Source organism: Triturus cristatus, chromosome 1_1 (genome assembly GCF_964204655.1).
Source record: "Triturus cristatus chromosome 1_1, aTriCri1.1, whole genome shotgun sequence".
NCBI lineage: Eukaryota > Metazoa > Chordata > Amphibia > Caudata > Salamandridae > Triturus > Triturus cristatus.
Window position 1 is genome coordinate 1,076,330,273 of NC_140579.1, and position 26,543 is coordinate 1,076,356,815.

Consider the following 26,543-nt stretch of genomic DNA (forward strand, 5'->3'; position numbering starts at 1 on the left):
ACTTCGATTGTTGGACGATTGTTGCTTGTGCTCCTTTCCTCTTGAAGGAATCAATCATCTTGATGAAGCCTTTCCGCCTACGTGCAGAGGCTGCGGACATATCAGAAAAGATTTTAAAATGTTGAATATCTGTAGTGGAGAATGATCTTTTTGCTATTGCTGTGTTTAGTATTCTTTCCTTGATTCTATAGTCTGCGAAGTTTATTAGGATTCTGCGTGGGTATTTGGCATTTGGGTGTTTCTGTGCTGGGACTCTGTGGGCTCTAGTGGTTGTAAGGTCTCCTTGCAACTCTGGAATTACTTCCCTCAGGAGCGACCCAGACCACTCTACCATTTCAGTATTTTCCAGGCCCTTCGGTATTCCGACCAGATGCAAATTGGAGCGCCTATTATCATTTTCTAAGTCCTGGAGTTTTAGCTCCATCTGATGCTTGTTTTTATTTAGAACTTGTCTGTCTTTCTGCATAGCTGAAATATTGTCCTCTAGGTCTGAGACACGGATTTCGGCTTCAGCTAGTCTTTTTGGAATATTAAATATACTCTCCTCTAGCTTGGTCAGTCAGCATCTGCGCATTCTCGAGTGCCTTAGATGCTTTAAAATCTCTGATCTCTTGTAGAATCGTTGTTAGCATTTTTTTTTATTCAGTCATCTCCTATCAGCTTGTCACCTGAGGACACTGGTTCTGAATCTGAGTCTGGATCAGATTGGGACTCTTCTAGAATGCCTTGAGTGCCACTTATTACAGCTTGCGAGGACAGTATATCTGCTTGGCCACTTTGAATGGGAGGGCGGCAGCCAGGGGCCGTTCGTGGAGAATTTGTCTCTTCCTGCATGTGAGATTGTGGCTGAGTTGATAGAACTAGTTGGTCAGGCTGATCTGGTTGATGTTGTTGGGCTGATTGAGCTTGTTGGACTGGGGCCAGTGTCCCCCCTTTACTAGACTGCGGCGTAACTTTCGACTTATTCGGAGGTAACATGTTTATGGAAGAGAGGGTATTGCTTGGGACTAAGCAGACTATCTCTATTTGCATTGTTGACCTCCCCGTCTGCGGCACGAGCTAGGCAGCTTTGGTCTAATACCAGATCAGGAGTATGTCCATCATCGTCTGAGTCATTATTCAAAGTATTTTGCTCAGTTTGTTTTTCCTTCTTGGCCAATGCCTTAGTCTTCAATTCCATCCTCTGTTGGGCATTCCTCTGACCCCTACGCATCCCTCTTGGGGCCGGAGAAGGTGTTGTTATTTGCCCGGACATTTCTGACATTTCTTTCCTCTCACCTATCTTACTCTGCTTTTTGCGCATCCCCAATTTCTAGGTAAACATATTGAAAAGAGACAGGGACAGGTACAGGGAGCGAAAAAAGTGGAATAGTATAGCTGGAGTTGCAGAGGTAGGCTACACGCAGGAATTTCCGCAGACTGATTATCTGAACAAGAGTTTTAAGGTTTTAAGGAAAAGCTCCCCACATTCAGGCTTATCGAAGATGGTTGAAGCCGAACCCCACACTGCTCGAATACTCAACGCCCAATACAGGTCAGCTACTCCAGATGCACCAATTAGGCCAACTCAATTACTACTTAATGCTTAATACCCGAACTGCGCTTCCCTAAGGTGTTAATGTCAAGGTCTTACTCCTCTAGAGCCAGTGTCCAGCTCTCGGCCTCTCCGGCCTTCAGACCTCCCAGAAACCAACCACAGCACAGCAGAGCCTTCAGGAAACTTCCAGAGAAAATGCACAGTTACGGAAGCGTTTTTCCCGCTGCTGCTGCCTGCTGCAGCCTCGTTTGCCTTCGTTTACTTCGCTGCTTCCAAAATTCTCACTATCCCCTTGCTCCTCCCTTGCCCAGTCCAAGATGCAAAAAACCCGACCACTTGGGTCTTACCGGTGTCGGTGTTGATAGTTGTCGATAGCTGTCGATAGCTGTCACAGCGTCGAATATTTATTGCAGTGCTGTAATTTATGCCTTGGCCACCGCGGGGGTGCTTCACTTCCGTGCAGCTTTCGGTGTTTCAACTCAGGCTGAGGACTGCGTAGGGAACATCTGAAGTATGCCAGAGTACGCCAAAGTATGCCGTAGCGTCCTTTTTCTAAATCCTAAAGAAGATACCCAGAAGGAAATCTTGGAGTTTTTCTCAGATTTCCAGGCAATAGGAGGCTACAAAATAAATAACTCTAAGACGGAAACCTTACTGTGCAATTGTCCCATTGATTCACTATTGCCAAATTTTCGATCAATCTACAATACTCGCCCAAAGAGATATTTAGGTAGTTATGTGACGGAGAAAATAGAGGATATATATCAACTGAATTATATCCTGCTGATCCAAAAAGTGAAGAGCCTTTTAACACGATGGAACCAACTCCCATTTTTAATATTAGGCCGTGTGGCACTAATACGTATGTCTATCCTGCCCTTATTTAATTTCCTATTTTCAGCTGCTCCGTGTGCACTACAAGCATCTTTTTTTAAATAAATAGACAGTTTACTTTCATCCTTTTTATGAACTAATAAAACACCGAGGTTGGCACTTAGCACTTTAAGCTATCCTGTTGCAGAGGGAGGGTTGTCCCTCCCAAACATTAGGAACTATTATCCTGCAAGTTTTGCACATAACAGTTATAGATTTCTATCTCAATCAGACCCCCGGAGGTTGATAACTTTTTTAGAAACATTGCAGATCCAACAAGAATAGTTAAGTACCCTAAGAAAGTACGATATAAGACTCTTCAATGGATGTTTAAGCAAAAATCTCAATTCCTATCATTTTATGACATTCCAGGAATAAATAGCTCAACAAGGCTGTCTCATTTCTACATGGGGGAGAGAAGTTTATTAGAGACTGGCGTCTTAAGAAAATGGGAAGAGAATGGCTATACACAGGTTAGGGATTTTGCTAATGGGAATTCCTGAAAGACATGGCCTGAGATGGAAATGGGGCTCTTACACTATAAAGTCATGCTGAAATGGTCATTTATTGTTATCAGACCCTTTCTGGAAAAGTTTGACGCCAGGAGTATAGCACCAAGCATAGGCATTAGTGAAGCTTTTGAAACCCCAGTACAACGGTCTGTTAGTGCATGGGTGAAAATCTTCGACGAAAATAAGCCTTCCCCCATATATGAAAAAATTCTAGACAGATGGTGGAAAAAGGAAGGGTTACAGCTCTCAAAATTAACCTTGAATAGAACTAATAAACTAAATGCTACAGTTTTAAGAGGCGCAAATCTAAATTGTATGCAATTTTATTCAAAATGGTTAATTTATAGGACACTTTCCTTCTTACATAACATTTATCCACAAATCGAAGACAGGTGTTTTCACTGCCCTAGAGACAACTGTGGCACGTGGTTACATATTGTATGGGACTGCCTGAAAATTAGCAGCCTGTGGGAAGAAATTGAAAACTACCTCGGAGCCACCATAGATCTTTCTATCCCCATTGATAAATTCATCGCCGTAATGGGCTTTCCCCCAATATGATGTTAAGTAATACACAAGAAGAGTGCTTATATATTACAGCATTAGTAGCAAGATCCTTAATCTTACAAAATTGGCGAAGCGATAAGATGCCCTCCTTCTGTTGTGTGCAGATTTAGATTCCGTATATAGGTTTCCCGATTTATGCCCTTAGATAGGTACAATTCACATTGCCCTTATTTGGACATAGAAATCCGGCCCTTATTTGGACATTGTCCATGCTAACCAAATACAGGAATGGTCTCCTACATCTGTCCATCCACGTCACAACGACTTCTTGGAAAACCAGACCCTTAAGCCTTTAGGAATTTCCCTCAGCTTGAATATTGATTTGTCCAAGAACTCATTAAGTATGCATGAACATCTATTCCTTAGGGGTACATTCATGACGTTCCTCTGCCTGACTTTTACGTCAATAGTGGCATTCCTAGACACCTTCAAGGTATAAATACACCAGCACTTGCCTTGGCAAATGGCGGTTCCCGGAGGATTCAATCCAACCCAGACTACGCGGTTTGCCACGGCAAGTTCGGACGGAGATCGAGTTCCAGCCTGATGCACTGACCTGATGCTGGCATCCTCCTCGCAGAGAATCCAGCTCCAGTGCTCTCTGACTTCCCTTGCGGGGGGTTAGACTATCGAGTCCAGAAAAGAGATTCTTACCTCTCTCATTCTAAGGGAGGGAGCTGACTAGAACTTAGAGAAACTTTTGCCAACTCTTGGCTAAACTCTTGGCTAAACTAAAATATAGCTAGCTATACTTTAAAAACAGCACCTACTTCAAACCTCGTACTGCACTTAGGTTACGTACACTGGGGTAGAACAATTTAGAAGCATCAGATGAGTATCACATTTCAGCATTATGTTATTTATGTATGTATTTTGATTAATATATGTCATAGCTACAAACCATGCTATTGCATTATTATTTTATCTCACTGCTAACCTCGTACATATTGTACTTCGCAGTCTGTCTTACGATTGTAGCAATTCATATCTCTTGCATGAGAAATAAAACTGTTCAATAAACCCTTTTATTGAAACGCCCGTCTCTCTATTTATTTGCAATTCTGTAGAAACGAAGCATGCACGATTGACTGAGTGAAACTGTTATCTATTGTTTCCACAATTCTGAGACTGTTCAGATTCTAAAGGGAAACAAAGTTGTCATGTTTATGCGGTTGTCAGAGACTAATCCCTTCTTGTGTATTCAAAAAGTTTCTAGTGACCTCTGAGTTAGCTGGCACACACAAGTAATTAAGTTTAACCCCTTTGCTGCCAGGCCTTTTCCCCCTCCTGTGCCAAGCCTTTTTTTGGCTATTTGGGGTAGTGCGCGCTTAGGTCCCTGTTACTTTTTGACCACATTAGGTATCCACGCCAAATTTGCTTCCTTTTCTTCCAACATCATGGGGATTCTAAAGGTACTCAGGGTTTGTGGATTCCCCTGGAGGGGTCACAGAAATGAGCCAAAATAAAGCAAACTTTTGGTTTTTTTCGGAAAAATTGGAAAAACGGGCTGCAAATGAAAGCATCTGGGCTTTTCCCTGCAAATGTTATCAAAAAAGGGTTTGTGGGGTTGAAATCACCATTTTCCTAGCTTTTCGGGGATACCAGACTTTTGTCAGAAACCCAACATTTTTTACACAGTTTATGCATTTTTCTGGGACATAGCCTATTTTTGCTATTTTTTGTGCTTTTGACCTCCTTCCAGTTAATGGCAGAAATGGGTACAAAAGCAATAATGGATCCTGGAAAGCTATACATTTTCGAGAAGAAGACAAAATTCTGAATTCAGCAAGGGGTCATTTGTGTAGATCCATCAAGATTGTTTTATAGAAACAAACAGTTAAATATAGGATAAATTGAAAATTAGTTGAAAAAAATGAGCCTTTTGTGTCAACGTTTTCACCTGTAACTTCTCCTAATTATGACTGCTCTTTGAAAGCAATATACCGTTGCATCCGCTGGACATTACTGGTTGTGGGGATATATAGGACTTGTAGGTTCACCAAGAACCCGACGAGCCCAGAGCCAAAAACTGAGCAGCAACTTGCAATGGTTTTTTATTATGTACCGGGTATATAGTAATTATTCTGTAAAAATGTGTACATGGAAAAATCGGTATGAAAGACACCTATGTATTTCTGAAATGGGAACAAAATATAGAGTTTAGAAACAGTAGACATTTGCACATTTCTGAAATTGGGAATACTCATACTAGCATGAGAATTATCAGTCATTTTTTAGAATGACTTATTTTTTACACAATGTCTTTCATTTGCAAGGCAGAAATGCATCGAAAGTCAATAGATAATAACAGTTCCTTTACAAATCTGAATTACCCTAAGTCTCCCGATAAAAATGGTACCTCACTTGTGTGGGTAGGCATAGTGCCCGCGACAGGAAACGGCGCAAAACGCAACGTGGTCACAACTCAATATCGCAGTGAAAATGTACCCTTTTTTGGCAAAGTGCCTAGCTCTAGTTTTTTAACCCTAGCTCTGCGGGCACCTTGGGAAACCTAGCAAACCTATACATTTTTTAAAACTAGACACCCAGGGGAATCCAGGATGGGGTGACTTGACTGCCTCCCACCAGGGTCTGTTAGCCAGAATCCCTTGCAAACCTAAAAAATTGTCCAAAAAAACAAATTTTCCCCATATTTCTGTCGTGGAAAGTTCCGGAATCTGCGTGGATCCACAAATTTCTACCCACCCCACGTTCCCCAAAGCCTTACGAGAAAAACGGTACCTCACTTGTGTGGGTCGGCCTAGTGCCCGCGACAGGAAACGGCGCAAAACGCAACGTGGTCACACCTCAATTTCGCAGTGAAAAATTACCCTTTTTTGGCAAAATGTCTAGCTGTAGTTTTTGAACCCTAGCTCTGCGGGCACCTTGGGAAACCTAGCAAACCTATACATTTTTGAAAACTAGACACCCAGGGGAATCCAAGATGGGGTGACTTGACTGCCTCCCACCAGGGTCTGTTACCCTTGCAAACCTAAAAAATTGTCAAAAAAACCACATTTTCCCCACATTTCTGTAGTGGAACGTTCCGGAATCTGCGTGGATCCACAAATTTGCACCCACCCCGCGTTCCCCAAAGTCTTACGAGAAAAACGGTACCTCACTTGTGTGGGTTGGCCTAGTGCCCGCGACAGGAACGTAGTGAGGTAACATCAAAATTGCCTATCTCAAAACCACCTGGTTTTGCAAGGGGGGTCACCTGGGTTTTTGGCCCGGTGCTCGGTGGCCATCTAGGGAAACCTACCAAACCCATACATTTCTGAAAACTAGACACCCGGGGGCTTCCAGGGAGGTATGGTTTGCGTGGATCCCCCAACGTTTCCTTACCCAGAATCCCCTCCAAACCTCAATTTTAGCTGAAAAAGATCACTTTTTTCACACATTTTTGTGTGGGAAAGTTGTGGCATCACCGGGCTCACTCAAATTTCCCACCTTCCAGCGTTCCCCTGAGTCTCCCGGTAAAAATGGTGCCTCACTTGTGTGGGAGGCCCAAGTACCCGCGACAGGCAAGGGCCCAAAACGTAGTGAGGTGACATCAAAATTGTCTATCTCAAAACCACCTGGTTTTGCAAGGGGGGTCACCTGGGTTTTTGGCCCGGTGCTCGGCGGCCATCTAGGGAAACCTATGAAACCCATATATTTCTGAAAACTAGACACCCGGGGGCTTCCAGGGAGGTATGGCTTGCGTGGATCCCCCAACGTTTCCTTACCCAGAATCCCCTGCAAACCTCAAATTTAGCTGAAAAAATCACTTTTTTCACACATTTTTGTGTGGGAAAGTTGTGGCATCACCGGGCTCACTCAAATTTCCCACCTCCCAGCGTTCCCCTGGGTCTCCCGGTAAAAATGGTGCCTCACTTGTGTGGGAAACCCAAGTACCCGCGACAGGCAAGGGCCCAAAACGTAGTGAGGTGACATCAAAATTGCCTATCTCAAAACCACCTGGTTTTACAAGGGGGTCACCTGGGTTTTTGGCCCGGTGCTCGGCGGCCATCTAGGGAAACCTACCAAACCCATACATTTCTGAAAACTAGACACCCAGGGGCTTCCAGGGAGGTATGGCTTGCGTGGATCTCCCAACGTTTCCTTACCCAGAATCCCCTGCAAACCTCAATTTTAGCTGAAAAAATCACTTTTTTCACACATTTTTGTGTGGGAAAGTTGTGGCATCACCGGGCTCACTCAAATTTCCCACCTCCCAGCGTTCCCCTGGGTCTCCCGGTAAAAATGGTGCCTCACTTCTGTGGGAGGCCCAAGTATCCGTGACAGGCAAGGGCCCAAAACGTAGTGATGCGACATCAACATTGCCTATCCAAAAAAATGTTTGGGCCCTTGCCTGTCGCGGGTACTTGGGCCTCCCACACAAGTGAGGAACCATTTTTACCGGGAGACTCAGGGGAACGCTGGGAGGTGGGAAATTTGAGTGAGCCCGGTGATGCCACAACTTTCCCACACAAAAATGTGTGAAAAAAGTGATTTGTTTCAGCTAAAATTGAGGTTTGCAGGGGATTCTGGGTAAGGAAACGTTGGAGGATCCATGCAAGCCATACCTCCCTGGAAGCCCCCGGGTGTCTAGTTTTCAGAAATGTATGGGTTTGGTAGGTTTCCCTAGATGGCCGCTGAGCACCGGGCCAAAACCTCAGGTGACCCCCTTGCAAAACCAGGTGGTTTTGAGATAGGCAATTTTGATGGATCACTGACATAATATCGATAACCAAAATATCGACTACCTAAACTATCGTAGAAAAATTATCGACTACAATATTATCGACTCTCTATACTTATTAAAGAAAATTCTAAAATATCGAGTACACAATATCGTCTTAAATAAATATCGTATCTCATTATATCGAATTACTAAATATCGTTAACAAAAATATCGTGTAACCTTAAATAATTATCTAAATAACATAATTATCGAAACCCGAAATATAGACAACCAAAATATAGATTTTGTCACAATATCGACTATCTAAAAAACAATGAATAAAATACACTTTTTGCACAAAACATACATTGGCATTGTAATACATAATAAAACACTTAAATAACATAAAACATTCTTGTTCAAACACATACATTTAAAAATAAATATACCATAAACAATAATAATAAATTATACAACATAAATAATTTTATTATTATTATACTTGCATTAGACCACAATAAAATATATCTTTAAAGCATTTAATACTACAAATAAACCATCACTTACTACTAATAAGTTGCTAATTAGCGTTTCCCTTACATGGAAACAAACAGCCAAAAAAGAAAAAAACATCAAGGTAGACCAATGAAATGCTCACATTTCAAATTAAACCAATGAAATAAACCAACTAATTACATTCACACTATAAAAACACAACATTTCAACATCTCTTTCACACTACAAACTGAAAAGAACAAATAAGGTGAAACTCTACTCAACTGTTTCCTGAAAGAAGATTTCCACTCCAAAAGAAAATTTTACAACTACACCAAGTAAGTTAAACTCTTTTTAAAATACAACAATACTAGAATGCTACACCTGAAACTATTTCTAAAAATGAATTTACTACGCTTTATTTAATTACATTCATATCTCCTCTACAGATACCTTCTAAACAGACAAAGATATTTTCAACATCCCCACAACTCTAATATTAATCAATGTACGTATATTTTTAATTTTTCCTACCCACCTAGAACTATTAATTACAAAATAAAGTCTAAAACATATTTTATTACTTTCTCTCCTCTACAGAAAACTACAAAACCATCCAAAACTACCTTCTACACAATCACCTACTGGACCAAAGAAATAAGTAAGTATATAATTCTCAATCATTAAACAGCCTAAAATACGCAGCCAAAACTTAACTTGCCGCTTAAAACAGTATCACATTAAAAAAAATCCAACTATTAACTACTTTCTTTCTCTTACCAACAGACAATCTATCTCCAAAATTAAACATACAGCTTGAAATCAGCTCATGAACATCTTTCTACACATCAAAGTCAACATTGTAAGTATTTTCACTAAAATGTAAATATATTTAAAATATATGTAACATTGTTTATATTTACAACATATTTTTTCATCTCCCCTAGCATAATACAGAACCACATGACTGAAGGTGCAGAATTTATAATGTCTCAAAAAAATAAAATGTTGTTATGTTATATGGGTTATGTATATACACAGGAAAAGCAAAGTGGTCTGAAAATGTTTTGGAAATGTAGCAAATGCTACTCAAACAAATGCTATGGCAGAGCTATTACAAAATAAACCACTGTTCTGTCTGTAAAAGAACGTAATCACCCCCCCCCCCCCAATATAACAGACATAGAAGTTAGAAATGCTCTTGAAAACATTAAAGAAGCAAGTACTAGCACTGATAAACCCACCACCCAAATACTCAAAGAACAATTATTAAAAATACCACACCATGCATCATCACAATTACCCTCAATTGATTGTTTAAAAAGAGCTATTGCTAGACAGAAAAAACAAACTACAAAAACTCTACCTACCCCTAAAACATTTGAAACAGTAATCATTCCCCCAGAATTAAGCATAACTCACACTAAAGAAACATTTTTTTTTTATAACAAATCTCCTGATAAAAGAATAATTATGTTTGCTACTGCAAACAATTTAGTGAAATTACAACAATGTGACACTTGGATGATGGATGGAACTTTTAAACTTTGTCCAAAACCATTCTACCAGCTGTACACAGTGCATGGATTGTACCAACATTCTAACATTCCATTTATCTATGCACTCTTACCAAATAAACAGCAAACTACATACATAGAAATGCTAACCAAAATAAAAGAAGAAACCAATAATTATTTCCCACAAAAAATAATTATTGATTTCGAATTAGCCATGATCAATTCAATACTAAAACATTATCCACACACAGCAATCCAAGATTGCTATTATCATTTTAACCAGAGTCTATGGAGACATCTGCAAAAATCCACCCTATGGTGCCGATTACGATCCGGTAAAAACCGGGTACGAACCGTCGGACGGAGCATATTCTCCGTCCGACGCGTACCCGGTCGAAAAAATATACAAACATGGAATTACGATTCGCACGGAAATACCATTTCCATACGAATCGTACAAAAGCCCGACCGACGAAAACAAACATACAAATGTGATCCGGGAAAGCGCCGACGTGACGTCGGGACGCACGCAGCCTGCCATTCACGAACCAGGAATTACGATTCGCACCGACGTCATCCCGCACGGTGAATATTTTCTGGCAGCCAAAAACTGCCGGGAAATCAGGACGACGCGAACAAGGAGTACCTGCACGCGACGGACAGACATGGACCCGAACCTACGTGTCATCACGGCCCTCATAGCAGTCGACCTCCTCTACAGGTTACGACGCAGACGCCGCAGAAGGTTAGAACAACAAAGGGAGGGGGGAAGGGGGGGGGCAGGACCAGGGGCAGGCCACCAAACCCCCACCAAAGTCACACAGCACACATGCCCTGGACATACCTGACCCCCAGGCCCTGGTCACTACGAGGGGGTGGGGGCGTGTCCAGCAAAGCCAGCGTCCGCCACAACGGAAGTGCTTGATGACGCGAACCGGCAACACAACAATACAGGTACGTCCCGTACCCACGCCTTAAGAGCGTGGGTACGAGTCGTACCACGCCCACACCTACGTCATCCCAACAATGGCGGGACGGCTGTACCCACGTGGCAAAGGCCTGGGTACGGGCCGCACAAGCATCACATAGCGTGGGGACGGATATGTACGGACCGTACCCCCACCCCCGCATGCATGGAGCGTACCCCCCACCCCAAGAGTGTAAGTACGACCCGTACCCACACCCGCGTACGTATGGAGCGTACCCCCAACCCCAACAGTGTAAGTACGACCCGTACCCTCACCCGCGTACGTATGGAGCATACCCCCCACCCCAACAGTGGAAGTACGACCCGTACCCTCACCCGCGTACGTATGGAGCGTACCCCCCACCCCAACAGTGTAAGTACGACCCGTACCCTCACCCGCGTACGTATGGAGCGTACCCCCCACCCCAACAGTGTAAGTATGACCCCTACCCTCACCCGCGTACGTATGGAGCGTACCCCCACCCCAACCGTGTATGTACGGACCCTACCCCCACCTCGTATGCATGGAGCGAACCCACACCCGTGTATGTTCTAAGCGTACATATCCTGAAATAGGAGGGGTGTGTGCAGAGTCCTCCCAGCAGTGCCCAGAGACAGGAGGGGTGGGTGCAGAGTCCTCCCAGCAGTGCCCAGAGACAGGAGGGGTGGGTGCAAAGTCCTCCCAGCAGTGCCCAGACACAGGAGGGGTGTGTGTAGAGTCCTCCCAGCAGTGCCCAGACACAGGAGGGGTGGGTGCAGAGTCCTCCCAGCAGTGCCCAGAGACAGGAGGGGTGGGTGCAGAGTCCTCCCAGCAGTGCCCAGAGACAGGAGGGGTGGGTGCAGAGTCCTCCCAGCAGTGCCCAGACACAGGAGGGGTGTGTGCAGAGTCCTCCCAGCAGTGCCCAGTCACAAGAGTGGTGTGTGCAGAGTCCTCCCAGCAGTGCCCAGACGCAGGAGGGGTGTGTGCAGAGTCCTCCCAGCAGTGCCCAGTCACAAGAGTGGTGTGTGTAGAGTCCTCCCAGCAGTGCCCAGACGCAGGAGGGGTGTGTGCAGAGTCCTCCCAGCAGTGCCCAGAGACAGGAGGGGTGGGTGCAGAGTCCTCCCAGCAGTGCCCAGACACAGGAGGGGTGTGTGCAGAGTCCTCCCAGCAGTGCCCAGACACAGGAGGGGTGGGTGCCTATCACTCCCAGCAGTGCCCAGACACAGGAGGGGTGGGTGCCTATCACTCCCAGCAGTGCCCAGACACAGGAGGGGTGGGTGCCTAACACTCACAGCAGTGCCCCTGCAAAGAAAAGGGTGGAGTACCCACAGATCCAACGCCCACAAATGTCAGTCAGGTGCACAAAGATACTGCAGTACATGTACCACATGTGTGCGAGGCTGGAAGTATACATATGCATGGTGTGAGAAGTTGGCCTGGTATATAATGTTCACTAGTTAAAGTGACCACCTCGTACCATGCCAAGCAACCCTTATGGTGTGGTTGTAAGTCAACCTTTTCGGACCAGCTGCCCTAGTGGTAGCGTAGGCTAAGCAGTCTTTGAGGCTAAACTCGTGAAACGTGTTAAGCAAGCTGTTTTACCAAATGCAACCCCCTTTTATACCAATGAAAGGACACCACACAGATATATATTCAAAATATATATGTATTTATTTCTCAAAGTAACCCCTAGTCTCTTTATGAGCACAGGAGCACAAATCGTCAAACAAGATTACAGTAGAATACACAGAAGTTGCACTTTATATGGATAGGCCCTGGTGGCCGCTCAAACCATATACTAAAATAGTGGTATAAGTACCACGAACAGATAAGGGAAAAGGCCTAGGGCCTCTAGAATCGCTGGGCCTACAAGGAGCTAACTTCAGTCTTGATCGAAGCAAACAAGCCTTGGCAAAAGCAATTGTTGTGGAAAACGAAATAAGCTGATGGTTCTGACCAGCAAGGTCAGAGGGATTGCTCTTTTGGAGGGGAGCAAGGGCCAGTCTGGAGCAACCAGACCAGCAGTGTATTTCTTGAAGTTCGTCGCCAAGATGGCCACTAGCCAGCGGGCCAGCAACCGGTTAGGCGCGTCAAGTGGCAAAATGCAGAAGGGTCCCACGCAGATCGTGGAGATGCTGGAGGGCTCACCTTTGGTGCAGATGCTGCTCGAGGGTTGGGCTCCTCAGATCCCAAAGCACAACTTGGAGGGATCCTCGGTTGTTGCACTTGCAGCTTGTCGTGGTCGTTTCAAGATGGCTGGCTCCACGTGTCTCGGTGCCTCCACGGGTCTCCTCTTTTCAGAGACTGTGGATCGGGCGGTGAGAGGTCTGGAGGTCCAGGTCTTGTCAGTCTCTGGGCTCGGGCTCCGGCGGGAGGCGGCGGCAAAGCAGACGTTGATTCGCTGGATGGTGCTTGCGTTAGCAAGGTGGTCACTCCCTGACCACAGGGGAGATTTCCTTCAGTCTTCTGTGCAGCAGAATGTCGAAGTTCCCGTCTTCTTCTTAGTTTCAAGTTGATTCCAGGATGTCTGAAGTCTTAGGACACAGCTCCTACCTTTAAGCGGATTCTAGGGGCCGGACTACCTGCTAGGTCCCTCCCTAAGGGTGGGACCAGGAAGGGGGGTGGTTACACCCCCAATCCTTTGTCCAGCTCGCCCCAGGCCCGGGACTGGTGTGCCCCAGGACCGGATTGAACTGGCATATGCACCGAGGCTCCTTGTGAGCCACAGGCATGTCTGGTTTCTTTCAAGCCCTACCTGACCAATACACAAAATCCTGTCTGGGGTGGTGCACGCACCTCCCTTGGCAGGAAACCCTTTGTCCACACCTCCCAAGCTGGAAGGACTCCCAGCAGCAGGAGGGCAGACTTGTGTCTGTGGTGGCAGCATCCATTTTGTGGAGCTGAGGCTATGTCTGATTTTACCCGGGTTTCAGGTACTGTACATGTCGTGTCCCTCTAGAAGGGTGGAATGCTAACCCCGTCGCCAGAATTGGCGAGGGGTTAGTATTCCAATTTGTATGACACCTTACTCGACATGTTTTGATAAAGCCAAACCAAAGATAGCATTTAACCGCGAGGTTCATAATGCACTTAAGAGTATATGGTATGACGATATCTGGAAACAGTAGAAGGAAGTTGTTCCAACCACTGCAGACAGGCTCAGCTCATGCCAGAGCACCATCTCACATGGGACCAAGCACTCTGCCTTCAGGATTGTTAAGGCCTGCCATAGGAGTGACTTATAGGTTAACATGTGTTGCATTGTTGTGTGTGATTTCCCCCGGCGCCCTGCTCTGACCTCCCCTCCATTTTGATCCTGCTGTTGTTGTGTTCCCCTGAGCCCGCCACGCCTCCCAGCTGAGCCGCCCTCGCCCCTCCCCCGCCGCTATCCATATATGACAGTAGTTCCCACGCGCAGCGTTTACGCGCAGCGCCCGCGCCCAACCCGCGCCGAAGGTGCGCCAAAGGTAAGCCCGTCTACGCCCGTCCGCGCCTGGACCGCACCCAGCGCCAGACCCCCTGCCCCTCGAGCTGCCCAGCCCTCCCGCATTACCTACGATGCCGCCTCCCTCCTAGCCCTCGACCCCGGTCGCGCCCCCAACTGCGTCCATGCCGCTCCTGGACACACCCATGGCCCTTTCTCCTGCTACTCCTGCAAATTCAGCAGCACCGACAACATCTCTGCTACGTCCACACCACAGATTCCCGACCCCAACCACCTACAATGCATCCTTCTCAACACCCGATCGGTCCATAGGCATGCCATTGACCTATGGAATCTACTAGACACCCTTTCCCCGGACATCGCCTTCCTTACGGAAACATGGATGAATGCTTCCTCCGCACCAGACATCACCATTGCCATCCCTGAAGACTATAAGATCACCCGCAAAGACCGTACCAGCCACACAGGAGGAGGAATCGCCATCGTCCACAAGAAATCTATCCGCATCTCAACCAGCTCTGACGTCAATCTCGCCAACTCCGAACATCTTCACTTCCAGATCCACATCGACCCCAAAACAACACTCAGAGGCACTCTCCTCTACAGACCACCAGGACCCCGCGCAAAATTCAGTGAAGACATCACGGACTTCATCACCCCACACGCGCTCCCCTCCAAAGATTACATCCTTCTGGGAGACCTCAACTTTCACCTTGAAAAGACCAACGACCACAACACCTCCACCCTCGTGGACAACCTCGCCAACCTCGGACTTAAACAACTAGTCACTTCCCCCACCCACATCGCAGGTCACACACTCGACCCCATCTTCACATCCAGCAATCATATCTCCTTCTGCCACACTACGGATCTCCTCTGGACCGACCACAGCTGCGTTCACTTCATCTACAACAAGCCGAAACCCATCATCCACTCCCAACCTACCCTGCAAAGAAACTGGAACAAAATCACCACGGACCAAATCTCCGCATCGCTCCTTCGAAACTCCCCAGCCCTCTCTTCTAACGCCAACGAAGCCGCCGCCAACCTCACCCTATGGTTATCCAACACCGCCGACACCTTAGCTCCACTGAAAAAACGTCAAAGCAAACCTGGCAGCAAGAAAGCCTCATGGTTCAACGATGATCTCAAGAAGTCCAAGAAACTCTGCCGCTCCCTTGAAAAGGCCTGGAAAAAAGACCCAACCACCAGCACCAAGGACGCCTTCAAAAGCGCCACCCGCACCCACCACCAACTGATCCGAAAAGCCAAGAAAACAGCTTTCAAGGATCGACTTGACAACAACGCCCACAACAGCAAGGAACTTTTCAACATCGTCAAGGAATTTTCCAATCCCTCGGCCAACTCCAACGACATCACCCCCTCTCAAACCCTCTGCGACTCCCTAGCCTCTTTTTTCCACAACAAGATTGCAGACATCCACAACAGCTTTGACAACCAACCCGGAAACCAACCCACCCTACCATCTGCTGACCACCTTCCCCCCGTGAACACCCTTAACGCTTGGAACCCAATCTCCACTGAGGACACCATCCGCCTGATGAATTCCATCCACTCAGGATCCCCCACAGACCCATGCCCTCACCACATCTTCAACAAAGCAGACTCCGTCATAGCACCGCACCTCCGAGACGTCATCAACTGCTCCTTCAACTCCGCTACCTTCCCAGAAGACTGGAAACACGCCGAACTCACTGCCCTTCTGAAAAAACCAACAGCGGACCCCACCGAACTCAAAAATTACCGCCCCATCTCGCTTCTTCCATTCCCGGCAAAAGTCATCGAGAAAGCCGTCAACAACCAGCTCGCCGCTTTCCTCGAAGCCAACAAATCCCTCGACTCCTCACAGTCCGGCTTCCGAGCCAAACACAGCACTGAGACCGCCCTCATCGCAGCAACAGACGACATTCGAACTCTACTGGACAACGAAGACACAGTCGCCCTCATCCTCCTCGACCTCTCTGCAGCATTCGATACAGTCTGCCACAGCACCCTTCTACAACGCCTCAATAACATCGGAATCCAAGGAAAAGCACTTGAATGGATCACCTCGTTCCTCACCGGAAGAACCCAGAGAGTCCGCCTTCCTCCATTCAAGTCCGAGGCCTCTGAAGTCATCTGCGGCGTCCCTCAAGGATCCTCACTCAGTCCCACCCTCTTCAACGTATACATGAGCCCCCTCGCGGCCATCACACGCCGACACAACCTCAACATCATCTCCTACGCGGACGACACTCAACTAATCCTTTCTCTCACCAATGACCCTAGCACCGCCAAAACCAACCTACACGAAGGAATGAAAGAAGTTGCCGAATGGATGAAACAAAGCCGTCTGAAACTGAACTCAGACAAAACTGAAGTCCTCATCTTAGGTACATCCCCCTCTGCATGGGACGATTCCTGGTGGCCTGAAGCCCTCGGAAAAGCACCCATCCCGACAGACCACGCACGGAACCTAGGCGTCATCCTGGATTCTTCACTCTCAATGAACAGACAAGTCAGCGCCGTATCCTCTTCCTGCTTCAACATTCTTCGCATGCTCAGAAAAACATTTCGCTGGATCCCCCTCGAAACAAGGAAAACAGTTACCCACGCTCTAGTCACGAGCCGACTGGACTACGGAAACACCCTCTACGCGGGTACTACCGCAAAGCTCCAGAAGAAACTCCAACGAATCCAAAACGCATCAGCCAGGCTCATATTAGACATCCCTCGCAACGAACACATCTCTGATCACCTTAAAGACCTCCACTGGCTACCCGTCAATAAGAGGATCACCTTCCGACTGCTTACCCACGCACACAAATCACTCTACGACATCGGACCAGATTGCCTCAACTCTCGACTGTCCTTCTACACCCCCTCCCGCCAACTACGATCTTCCAGCCAAGCCCTCGCCACTATACCTCGCATCAACAAGACCACCATGGGAGGCAGATCCTTTGCATACCTGGCTGCTAAAACATGGAACTCACTCCCCGCCTACCTTCGCCTCACCCAGAACCACCTAGCGTTCAGAAAGCAGCTTAAAACGTGGATATTTGACAAATAATCCTCCTCCCCTTCCTAAGCGCCTTGAAACCCTCTGGGTACGTAGTGCGCTATACAAATCTTATGACTTGACTTGACTTGACTTGACTTGACATTTACGGTTAGGTATAGGTATACTACACCTAAGTAAGAGGTGGTTACACCAACTTACCCCAGCTGAGTGATCAGCCAGTTGTGTCAAATTTGTTAGGCCAGGCCAGGGGTGGCACAATACATGCTTCAGCCCCTGGTAGGCCTTAGATACACCAATGCCCTGGGTACCTAGTGTACACTGGTACAGGGGCTCACAGGGTGATCCACTTCCAATTGGTTATGCACCTAGGGTGCATAGTGTAAATTTAGTAGAGAGAACAGCAGGCTGGGGGTCTGATTGGCAGGCCCACAGCCTCAATATGTCAAAAACCAGTGAAGCAAAAATTTGGGGTGACCATAGGATAGCAGACCCTACTCTCCTACACATGGCGCCTAAAAGAATACATGTACACATGAAGTCATGGCAACAGTCTACATACACAAGTACAGTGACCACCAAGGACGCCACGAATGATGCAGGTGGAGACATCGCTCAGCATGCATGGGCCAAGTCTAACGAGTCCGTCACACACCCAGCCAATGTAGACACAGCTCAGCACCACATATTGGAAATACCCTGCAGGGAAGAAGTCAGGTTACACAGAGGAAGGAACACACCTTGGGACGATGTCACCATGCAGTAACTGCTTACATGAACAAAGTTATGTAGCCAACAGCTTGTGATGGCACACAGATACCAGGATCCACCCTATGACCAGCACAAGACGACAATTCCCACACACCCAACACATAATCACCACCCAAAATAATGGGGCAGGTCGACCAACAGCAATACCAGACAGACAGTAGTGTACTAAGGAAAAATAAATTGCTTTAATCAGCATCCAAAATATGTTCTTCCCTTGACAGTTCAAAAAGTACAATGCCCATAGGGCAATCCAAAGTTCCAATCCAGGTGGGGGACACAGTGGGACGCGTGTCCCCTAGCTTGCCTCCACAGTCAGACTCCTTCGCCTTCCAGAGCGGGGAGGGCATCATGTGGGGGGGAAGGACCAGGCACCGCATGGACATGAGGGCGAAGGGTAGGCGTCGTGGGTGCAGGGATGGAGGACTCCACCACAGGGGGTGGGGCAGGGCCAAAGGCGGAGGCCAGGATGTCGCTGCACACCTTAGCAAGGTCCTCCAGAGACTCCCCTTCACCCGAAGGAACCACAGGCCCCAAGGAGGGGGGGGGCGGAGGGATGGGTCGCAGCACCACTGGGGGAGGGTGTGGACAGGGGGGGGGGACTCAACCACCCCGACCAGGGACTCCCTTGACCGCTTTCGGGGTGGTGTCACAGTGGGGCTCAGGGACAGAGCGGCCATGAAGGAGTCTTTGCCGGATATGTGGCCAGGAGAGCTGAGGGGAGGGGATTTGGAGGGAGTGGATTTGGTGGAATGCGGACTCCCACTCTGGCTGCGTGACTTACGTTTGCCCCCCGACCCAGTGGATGTGCCTACTTCACCCTGTGTGTGCGTGCCAGGAGGTGTGCGTATGACCTTCCCTGCTGGTGTGGTGCCTGTGTCTGTTGTGGTGGGTGCATGCTGACGTCTGGGTGTACGTGGGACAGGCATGGGAGTGGGAAGTGTGGATGGGTCAGGGGTAGGGGGTTGGACGTAGCGCTGCAGGAGACCCACTGCTGCAGTCAGTGTCGAGTCAATGGACCTCAGCAAGTTGCATTGGTCAGCCTGCGATGAAAAAATGCCCTCCAAGTATGCCTCCATGTTGTTCAGCACTTGGCTGTGGCCATGGAGGACATTAAGCATCGCAGCCTGACCAACCTGCAACTGCCGCTGGATGTCCACAGACTCGGCATTGGCGGCAGCAGTGGAGACAGGGGCAGGGGGTGCGGCGCCTGGCAGGAAGGAGACATGTGGTGACCGGGCATGCTGGGAAGGGACACAAGCAAGTGGGAGGCGGCTGATGGCAATGGAGGGGGCGGGGTGAGATGTTGTGCCGCTGTCGGCTGCTGGTGCAGCCTCCGCCCACTCGGAGAGATCATCCTCGGACCCGTCAGCTTCATATTCCGTCGTGCCAGTGGACAGGTCCTCGGCCTCACTCTCCTCCGCCTCAGTTCCACTCAATGTGCCAGCCACGATGTCAACGCTGGCACTGGTGCTCGGTCCCTCCGCTCCGTCTGTGCTCATGTCTCCCTCCGTGTCCCACGACGATGCTGTGGGCAAGGTGAAGAGACAGCAATTAATCACACACCTGTATACATATGTCACATGAGTCCAATCTACATAGGTTACAGTGCATAGCCTGAAAAGAAAGATCAGTAACATCTACAAAACAAGGTACAGATGTATGGCATGCAACACACAGTTGGTTGACCCACCATGCCACTGAAAATCCATGGAGAGCATGACACAATTGCAAATGACATGAAATGGAGTTTGACATAGGAGCCAGGCCCTGGGGACAATCCAGCACTGCATCTGCACCACACAGCGTTGCCGAAAATAGGGATGAGCAGGGACCATATCCATGAACTTGAGGCACATGCTGCATAGGCAATACTGAAAACATGCCCAACATGACTGGCTCACTGCACCTTGAGTGTATGTCCAGACAAACATCACACACTGGCCAGACCTAGCAAGGAGATTTCAGGTTTTGACATGTAGGCTTTGTCCGCACCAACCACCCCCTACATGAGACAATTTGTTGAGACACAGGAAGCACTTACATCTCTTAGTCTGGGTGAAATACACAGGGGCTGCATAAATGCAAGATTGGACGCCAAATACCCAAGGTGCGCCTGTCCAAATAATCATGTACAAATGGTCATCATCAGATGATTGTAACAAGACACACAGGCACTGGCCACCATGAGTATGAACAAGGAAAATCAGGTCAGGCTGTACAGTGGACACTTGTACTACATTTTACGTCAATATACATGGTGCCAGGGGACAATGGCACAGAGCACAACCTATGCTGTAGACACTGAGAGTGTCCACGTTTTGTGATGACACACATGACACCTATGAAAATATGCCCCAGGGGACAGTAGTGGCCACACAACTCCATGGTCCTGAATGGGAATGACTGCAACACACGCTACCATCCCTGCACTATGCGTATCGCACACTCATGCATATCATGTCACAGGCCACAACATAGGACATGCGCGCTGTAAGGCATGACACTTGAGAGACTAACTCCCATGTCTGGACTCAGCATCAGTGCCAACTGACATGGCCCCCCCATGTACTGAACTGGACAGGGCACAGGCAAGGTCCCAAAACCTGTTACACACCACCCCCACACATGATGCTACAGGCATAGTTCACGTGGAGAAAGCGCCAGCCTACATTACCTTGTGAAGGAGTGACTACACACAGACCAGGAAACACATTGCAAGGAGGGGAAGGGAGGCAGGAGAGCACCGCTATACTGTGGGTAACTGGATCTGCACAGCACCTTTAAACCCTGGCAGTGTATCCATGCAACTGTGCACTTACAAATGCTGGTGACACACAACAAACACACATGTACCTACCCCCTTCCTGCTGCTGCTTCTCCTGTAAGCGCCTGTCCAAGTCTGGAAATACCACCGCCAGCACACGCTTGTGGATGTGGGTCAGACGGCGGCGCCCGCGGTTCTTATGGGTTTCAGGTGAGTCCCCCAGCAGGACCCGTGCGATCCTCCGCGTCCAGCACCGGATTTCCTGCCAGCGTTTCCTCACCTGGGCCAGGCGCCGCTTGCGACCCTCCGTCTTCCTCACGGCACTGACGGAGGTCATCCATATCTGCTTCTTTGCAGAGGCGCCTACCTGTGAGGATGAACAAGTGACACTACATCAATACACCAGGCACATGTCACAGAGAGACATATTAGAACAAATTTGCTGTTTACAACAAGGCAAAGTATGCATCCAACGCATTGCACCGTTGTCATAGGGACATGATCCTCTGGGGAAGGGCAAAAGCAGTACGTGCCATTGAAAGTACACAGGTGGAATGAGGGCAACGACACAATCAATGATCCAGGCTCACACTGTGCATCAGAAGGTACACCAGGATAATGTGCAGCACCTCTAAGCAGTCACATGCCACAGGCCACTGACGCTACCGCAACAGAGTACACAGACACACACAGGCACAGGACATTCACCTGCCATTGCCAAATGCCGCGACAAACCTCACTCTGCCACATGTGCCACTAGACGGGGGGGGGCTCACAGGTGTGGGGCTGGCTCTGCACGTCAGACACACAGCACTGCTCCCTGCTCACATCACATGGGCAGGGTATATCCATCCCTCATGCAGCCCGGGTGCCACACTCCACATATGCACCCACCCACATGACAGGGGACTTTCAGTACATAGCATGTGTGTCACACCTGGACACAATGCCAGAAGTCACAGTCACAAACAAGGGACACAGTCTGTGCTAGTACACTCTGCACTCACCTGATACCCTGGTCGCCCATACAGCAGGGGGTACTGTGGGAGGATCACATCCAGCAAAGCCAGGTTCTCCTCCAGGGTGAAAGGCTGTGACCTCTCCACAGACCTTGACATGGTTCCAGGGAATCAGTAGCAGCAGCTGGGTCGTCGAATCCAAAGATGTGCAGGCAAGTGCTCCCTCATGGGACCTGGCTGCCTTATATCTGCCTTGCTGGCCTGTTTCATGCACAGGAGTACAGAGTGATTGGTCACTCACATTTGCATCCTATGTTTCCTCCAATCCCTTCAAACCTAGCACAGTCAGTGGGTTCTTATTGTGTTTTTTTCTTGAGCATAATGTCAACTCCAGAACCACATTGCAACAAAGTAGATTCATTCAAACTGACTACTGCTGTGCACCTGCTGAAAAAAATTCAAATTTTTAACTTGGTCTCCATGACAACCAGCATGCATGTAGGCCTTTATACTTGTCCCTCATGTGTCCCCTATGTAATTTGGAGTTTCACACACAGGTACGGTGCGTACCGGGGCCCTAGGGCACCACAAATGCATAGCAACGGCCCGTACAGGCATGTGTACGGTCCGTATCACTATGGGTGTGCTCGCGTATGCGTACCCATAGTGATAGTGAGCGTACGCACGCGTGTATGGTCCGTACCACTATGAGTACGCATACGCGAGAACACCCATAGTGATAGTGAGCGTACAGGCGTGTGTACGTGTCCGTACCACTATGAGTACGCATACGCGAGGACACCCGTAGTGAAAGTGAGCGTACAGGCGTGTGTACGGTCCGTATCACTATGGGTGTTCTCGCGTATGCGTACTCATAGTGGTACGGACCGTACACGCGTGCGTACGCTCACTATCACTATGGGTGTTCTCGTGTATGCGTACCCATAGTGGTATGGACCGTACACACGCCTGTACGCTCACTTTCACTATGGGTGTTCTCGCATATGTGTACCCATAGTGATACGGACCGTACACGCGTGCGTACGCTCACTATCACTATGGGTGTTCACGCGTATGTGTACCCATAGTGGTACGGACCGTACACATGCCTGTACGCTCACTTTCACTATGGGTGTTCTCGCGTATGTGTACCATAGTGATACGGACCGTACACGCGTGCGTACGCTCACTATCACTATGGGTGTTCACGCGTATGTGTACCCATAGTGGTACGGACCGTACACACGCCTGTACGCTCACTTTCACTATGGGTGTTCTCGTGTATGTGTACCCATAGTGATACGGACCGTACACGCGTGCGTACACTCACTATCACTATGGGTGTTTTCGCGTATGTGTACCCATAGTGATACGGACCGTACACGCGTGCGTACGCTCACTATCACTATGGGTGTTCACGCGTATGTGTACCCATAGTGGTACGGACCGTACACACGCCTGTACGCTCACTTTCACTATGGGTGTTCTCGCGTATGTGTACCCATAGTGATACCGAGCGTACACACGTGCGTACGCTCACTATCACTATGGGTGTTCTCGCGTATGTGTACCCATAGTGATACCGAGCGTACACACGTGCGTACGCTCACTATCACTATGGGTGTTCTCGCGTATGTGTACCCATAGTGATACGGACCGTACACGCGTGCGTACACTCAATATCACTATGGGCATTCTCGCGTATGTGTACCCATAGTGATACGGACCGTACACGCGTGCGTATGCTCACTATCACTATGAGTGTTCTCGCGTATGTGTACCCATAGTAATACGGACCGTACACGCGTGCGTACGCTCACTATCACTATGGGTGTTCACGCGTATGTGTACCCATAGTGGTACGGACCGTACACACGCCTGTACGCTCACTTTCACTATGGGTGTTCTCGCGTATGTGTACCCATAGTGATACGGACCATACACGCGTGCGTACACTCACTATCACTATGGGTGTTCACGCGTATGTGTACCCATAGTGGTACGGACCGTACATGCGTGCGTACGCTCACTTTCACTATGGGTGTTCTCGCGCATGTGTACCCATAGTGGTACGGACCGTACACGCGCGCGTACGCTCACTATCGGTACACATACGGCAGCACTCCCATAGTGATAGGGAACGTACACAGGCCCTCTGAGCGAATGTACGGTGCCTTTCTCACATCACAGTGGTGACAGGCAGCACAGCGGAAGGAATAGGGCTGACATACTTGTCCATGGATGGACATCAAGGCATTGTCTGGACAGTACAACATGTGTGGGGCACAGGTGTGAAAGGCTGTGATGTGGCACATTCCTCCTGAGTCGAGAAGGCACCAGATGTATGATGAGATGTGTACAGATGTTGTGTGACGGTGCAATGTGTGCCAGGCATGCCCTTAACTCCTTTGACATGTGTGCATGTCGTACTGCACACTTGGGATAAGCGTCACTGGCATGGCACAGTCAACAACACACGCAAGTGTCCCCTGATGCCCGCTACAGGGGTTACCACACCAGACATGTCAGTACCCACGGTGCACGATGTGACTATGTCATGTATGTGTGGGGTGTCCCCATTAGCTTGATGTTGGTGCTCCCTCAAAAGCATCAGCTGTTGCAGCAACCAACATGTGTCTGTGTGTAGATGGACATGGCACACTGTTACGCACACCAGGCCACATGTGGAATCGGATGTGAGATGCGTATGTATGCATGGGACACGGAGTAGCGTAACAAGGACATGTCTGCATCCTCTATGAATGTGTGGTGAGTCATTACATGTACACCTTATTGGCAAGGTGTGTGGGCTGTCCTAGTGTCATGTCATGTGACCTGTGGCTCAAGTGTTCCACTACCAGTCTCTGAAATCGACAGCCTACTTCTGATGATGTGTTGATGTATGTCACTCCTGTGTTGCGTCTGGCTGTTCACTTACACTGGGACACAGCTAATCCCATGCCATGGCATGTGGAGGTTCACAATCTCCGTGTGTAGCTGGGTCTTGGTAGGAGTGTCACCTGGCAGCCATACGTGTCCAGGGCATGTGGCACATACCTGACTCCGTATGTCGCATATGTGTATTGACAGATTAACATGTGCTCAGCACCAAAGAATTGTTGTTGTAGTGCACTCACTCTTCCTTGTCACTTCCAAATTACCGCAGAGCGCCACCTCTTCCCCGAGCAATTCCGGACTTGGCTGACATGCAGGAGAATGACTGTATCCAGTGCTACTGCTTCCCCCAACCGTTGATTGAGGAGTTGACGGCGAGGCTGGCACCACACCTGCAACCGCTGCACAGGTATCCTACGGCACTGACACCCAAGCTGAAGGTAATGGCAGCCCTACATTTTCTTGCCACGGGTACCTTTCAAAATACCATAGCTCATGTTGGTGGCATGTCCCAGAGCATGTTCTACCGTGTGCTGCATGATTTCTTAGAGGCCATGTTGCTTCACCTGGATGAGTTCATCCATTTCCCAACCCCTGAAATGTTGACTGGGGTCAAGCGTGGATTCTATGTCCTGGGAGGGATGCCCCATGTCATTGGGTCCATAGATGGGACACATGTGGCTTTGGTACCACCACAGGCACAGGAGGTAGCGTACAGGAATCACAAGCACTACCACTCCATCAATGCCCTTGTGGTGTGTCTGTCCAACATGGTGATTTCACATGTCTGTGCTCGTTTTCCAGGATCAGCACACAATGCCTACATCATGAGGCGTAGCAGGGTGCCTGAGATGATGACGCAGCTGCGCAACGAACGAGCATGTGTTGTTGGTGGGTACACTCTGTCTGTCCTGTATTTTGCGTAGACTTCCAGCACGACCGCTTCTCCTGTCCTACTTATGTCCATGTGCTTTCCATGTAGGGGACGCTGGCTATCCCAACATGCCATGGCTGATCACACCTCTCCGCAACCCCGTCACGCCGGCCCAGCTCCGCTACAACACCGCCCATGGCCGGACAAGGCGAGTGATAGAGAGGACCTTTGGCCTGCTGAAGAGCCGATTCCGGTGCCTCCACAAGACCGGCGGCGCCCTCCCATATGCCCTGGCGAAGGTCTGCAAAATCTTCATGGTGTGATGCATGCTGCACAACATGGCAGTTGAGAAAGCTGTGCCACTCATCCTGGATCAAGATGATCAGGACCATCCACCCGTGGAGGACCAAGGTCTTGGCAATGGGGCTAGTGATGTGGAGGATGTGGTTCCGCAAGAGGACATCCGGAGTTGGCTCATACGCGACTTCTTTGCTTAGTGGTGAGTACCAGTGTCTGTGTGTGCACGCATTGGTCCCCAAGTGGCATGTGTTGCCATGTGTGTGTCCATCTGCATGTATGGCACGTGAGTCAGAGGTGTGTGTGGATGTGTCACTGGAGTGATGGTGCCAGTGATGGGTGTATTTCCCCAGTCATAATTGTGACCTAGCATGTTGTCATCCTTACATGTGTCGAGTACAT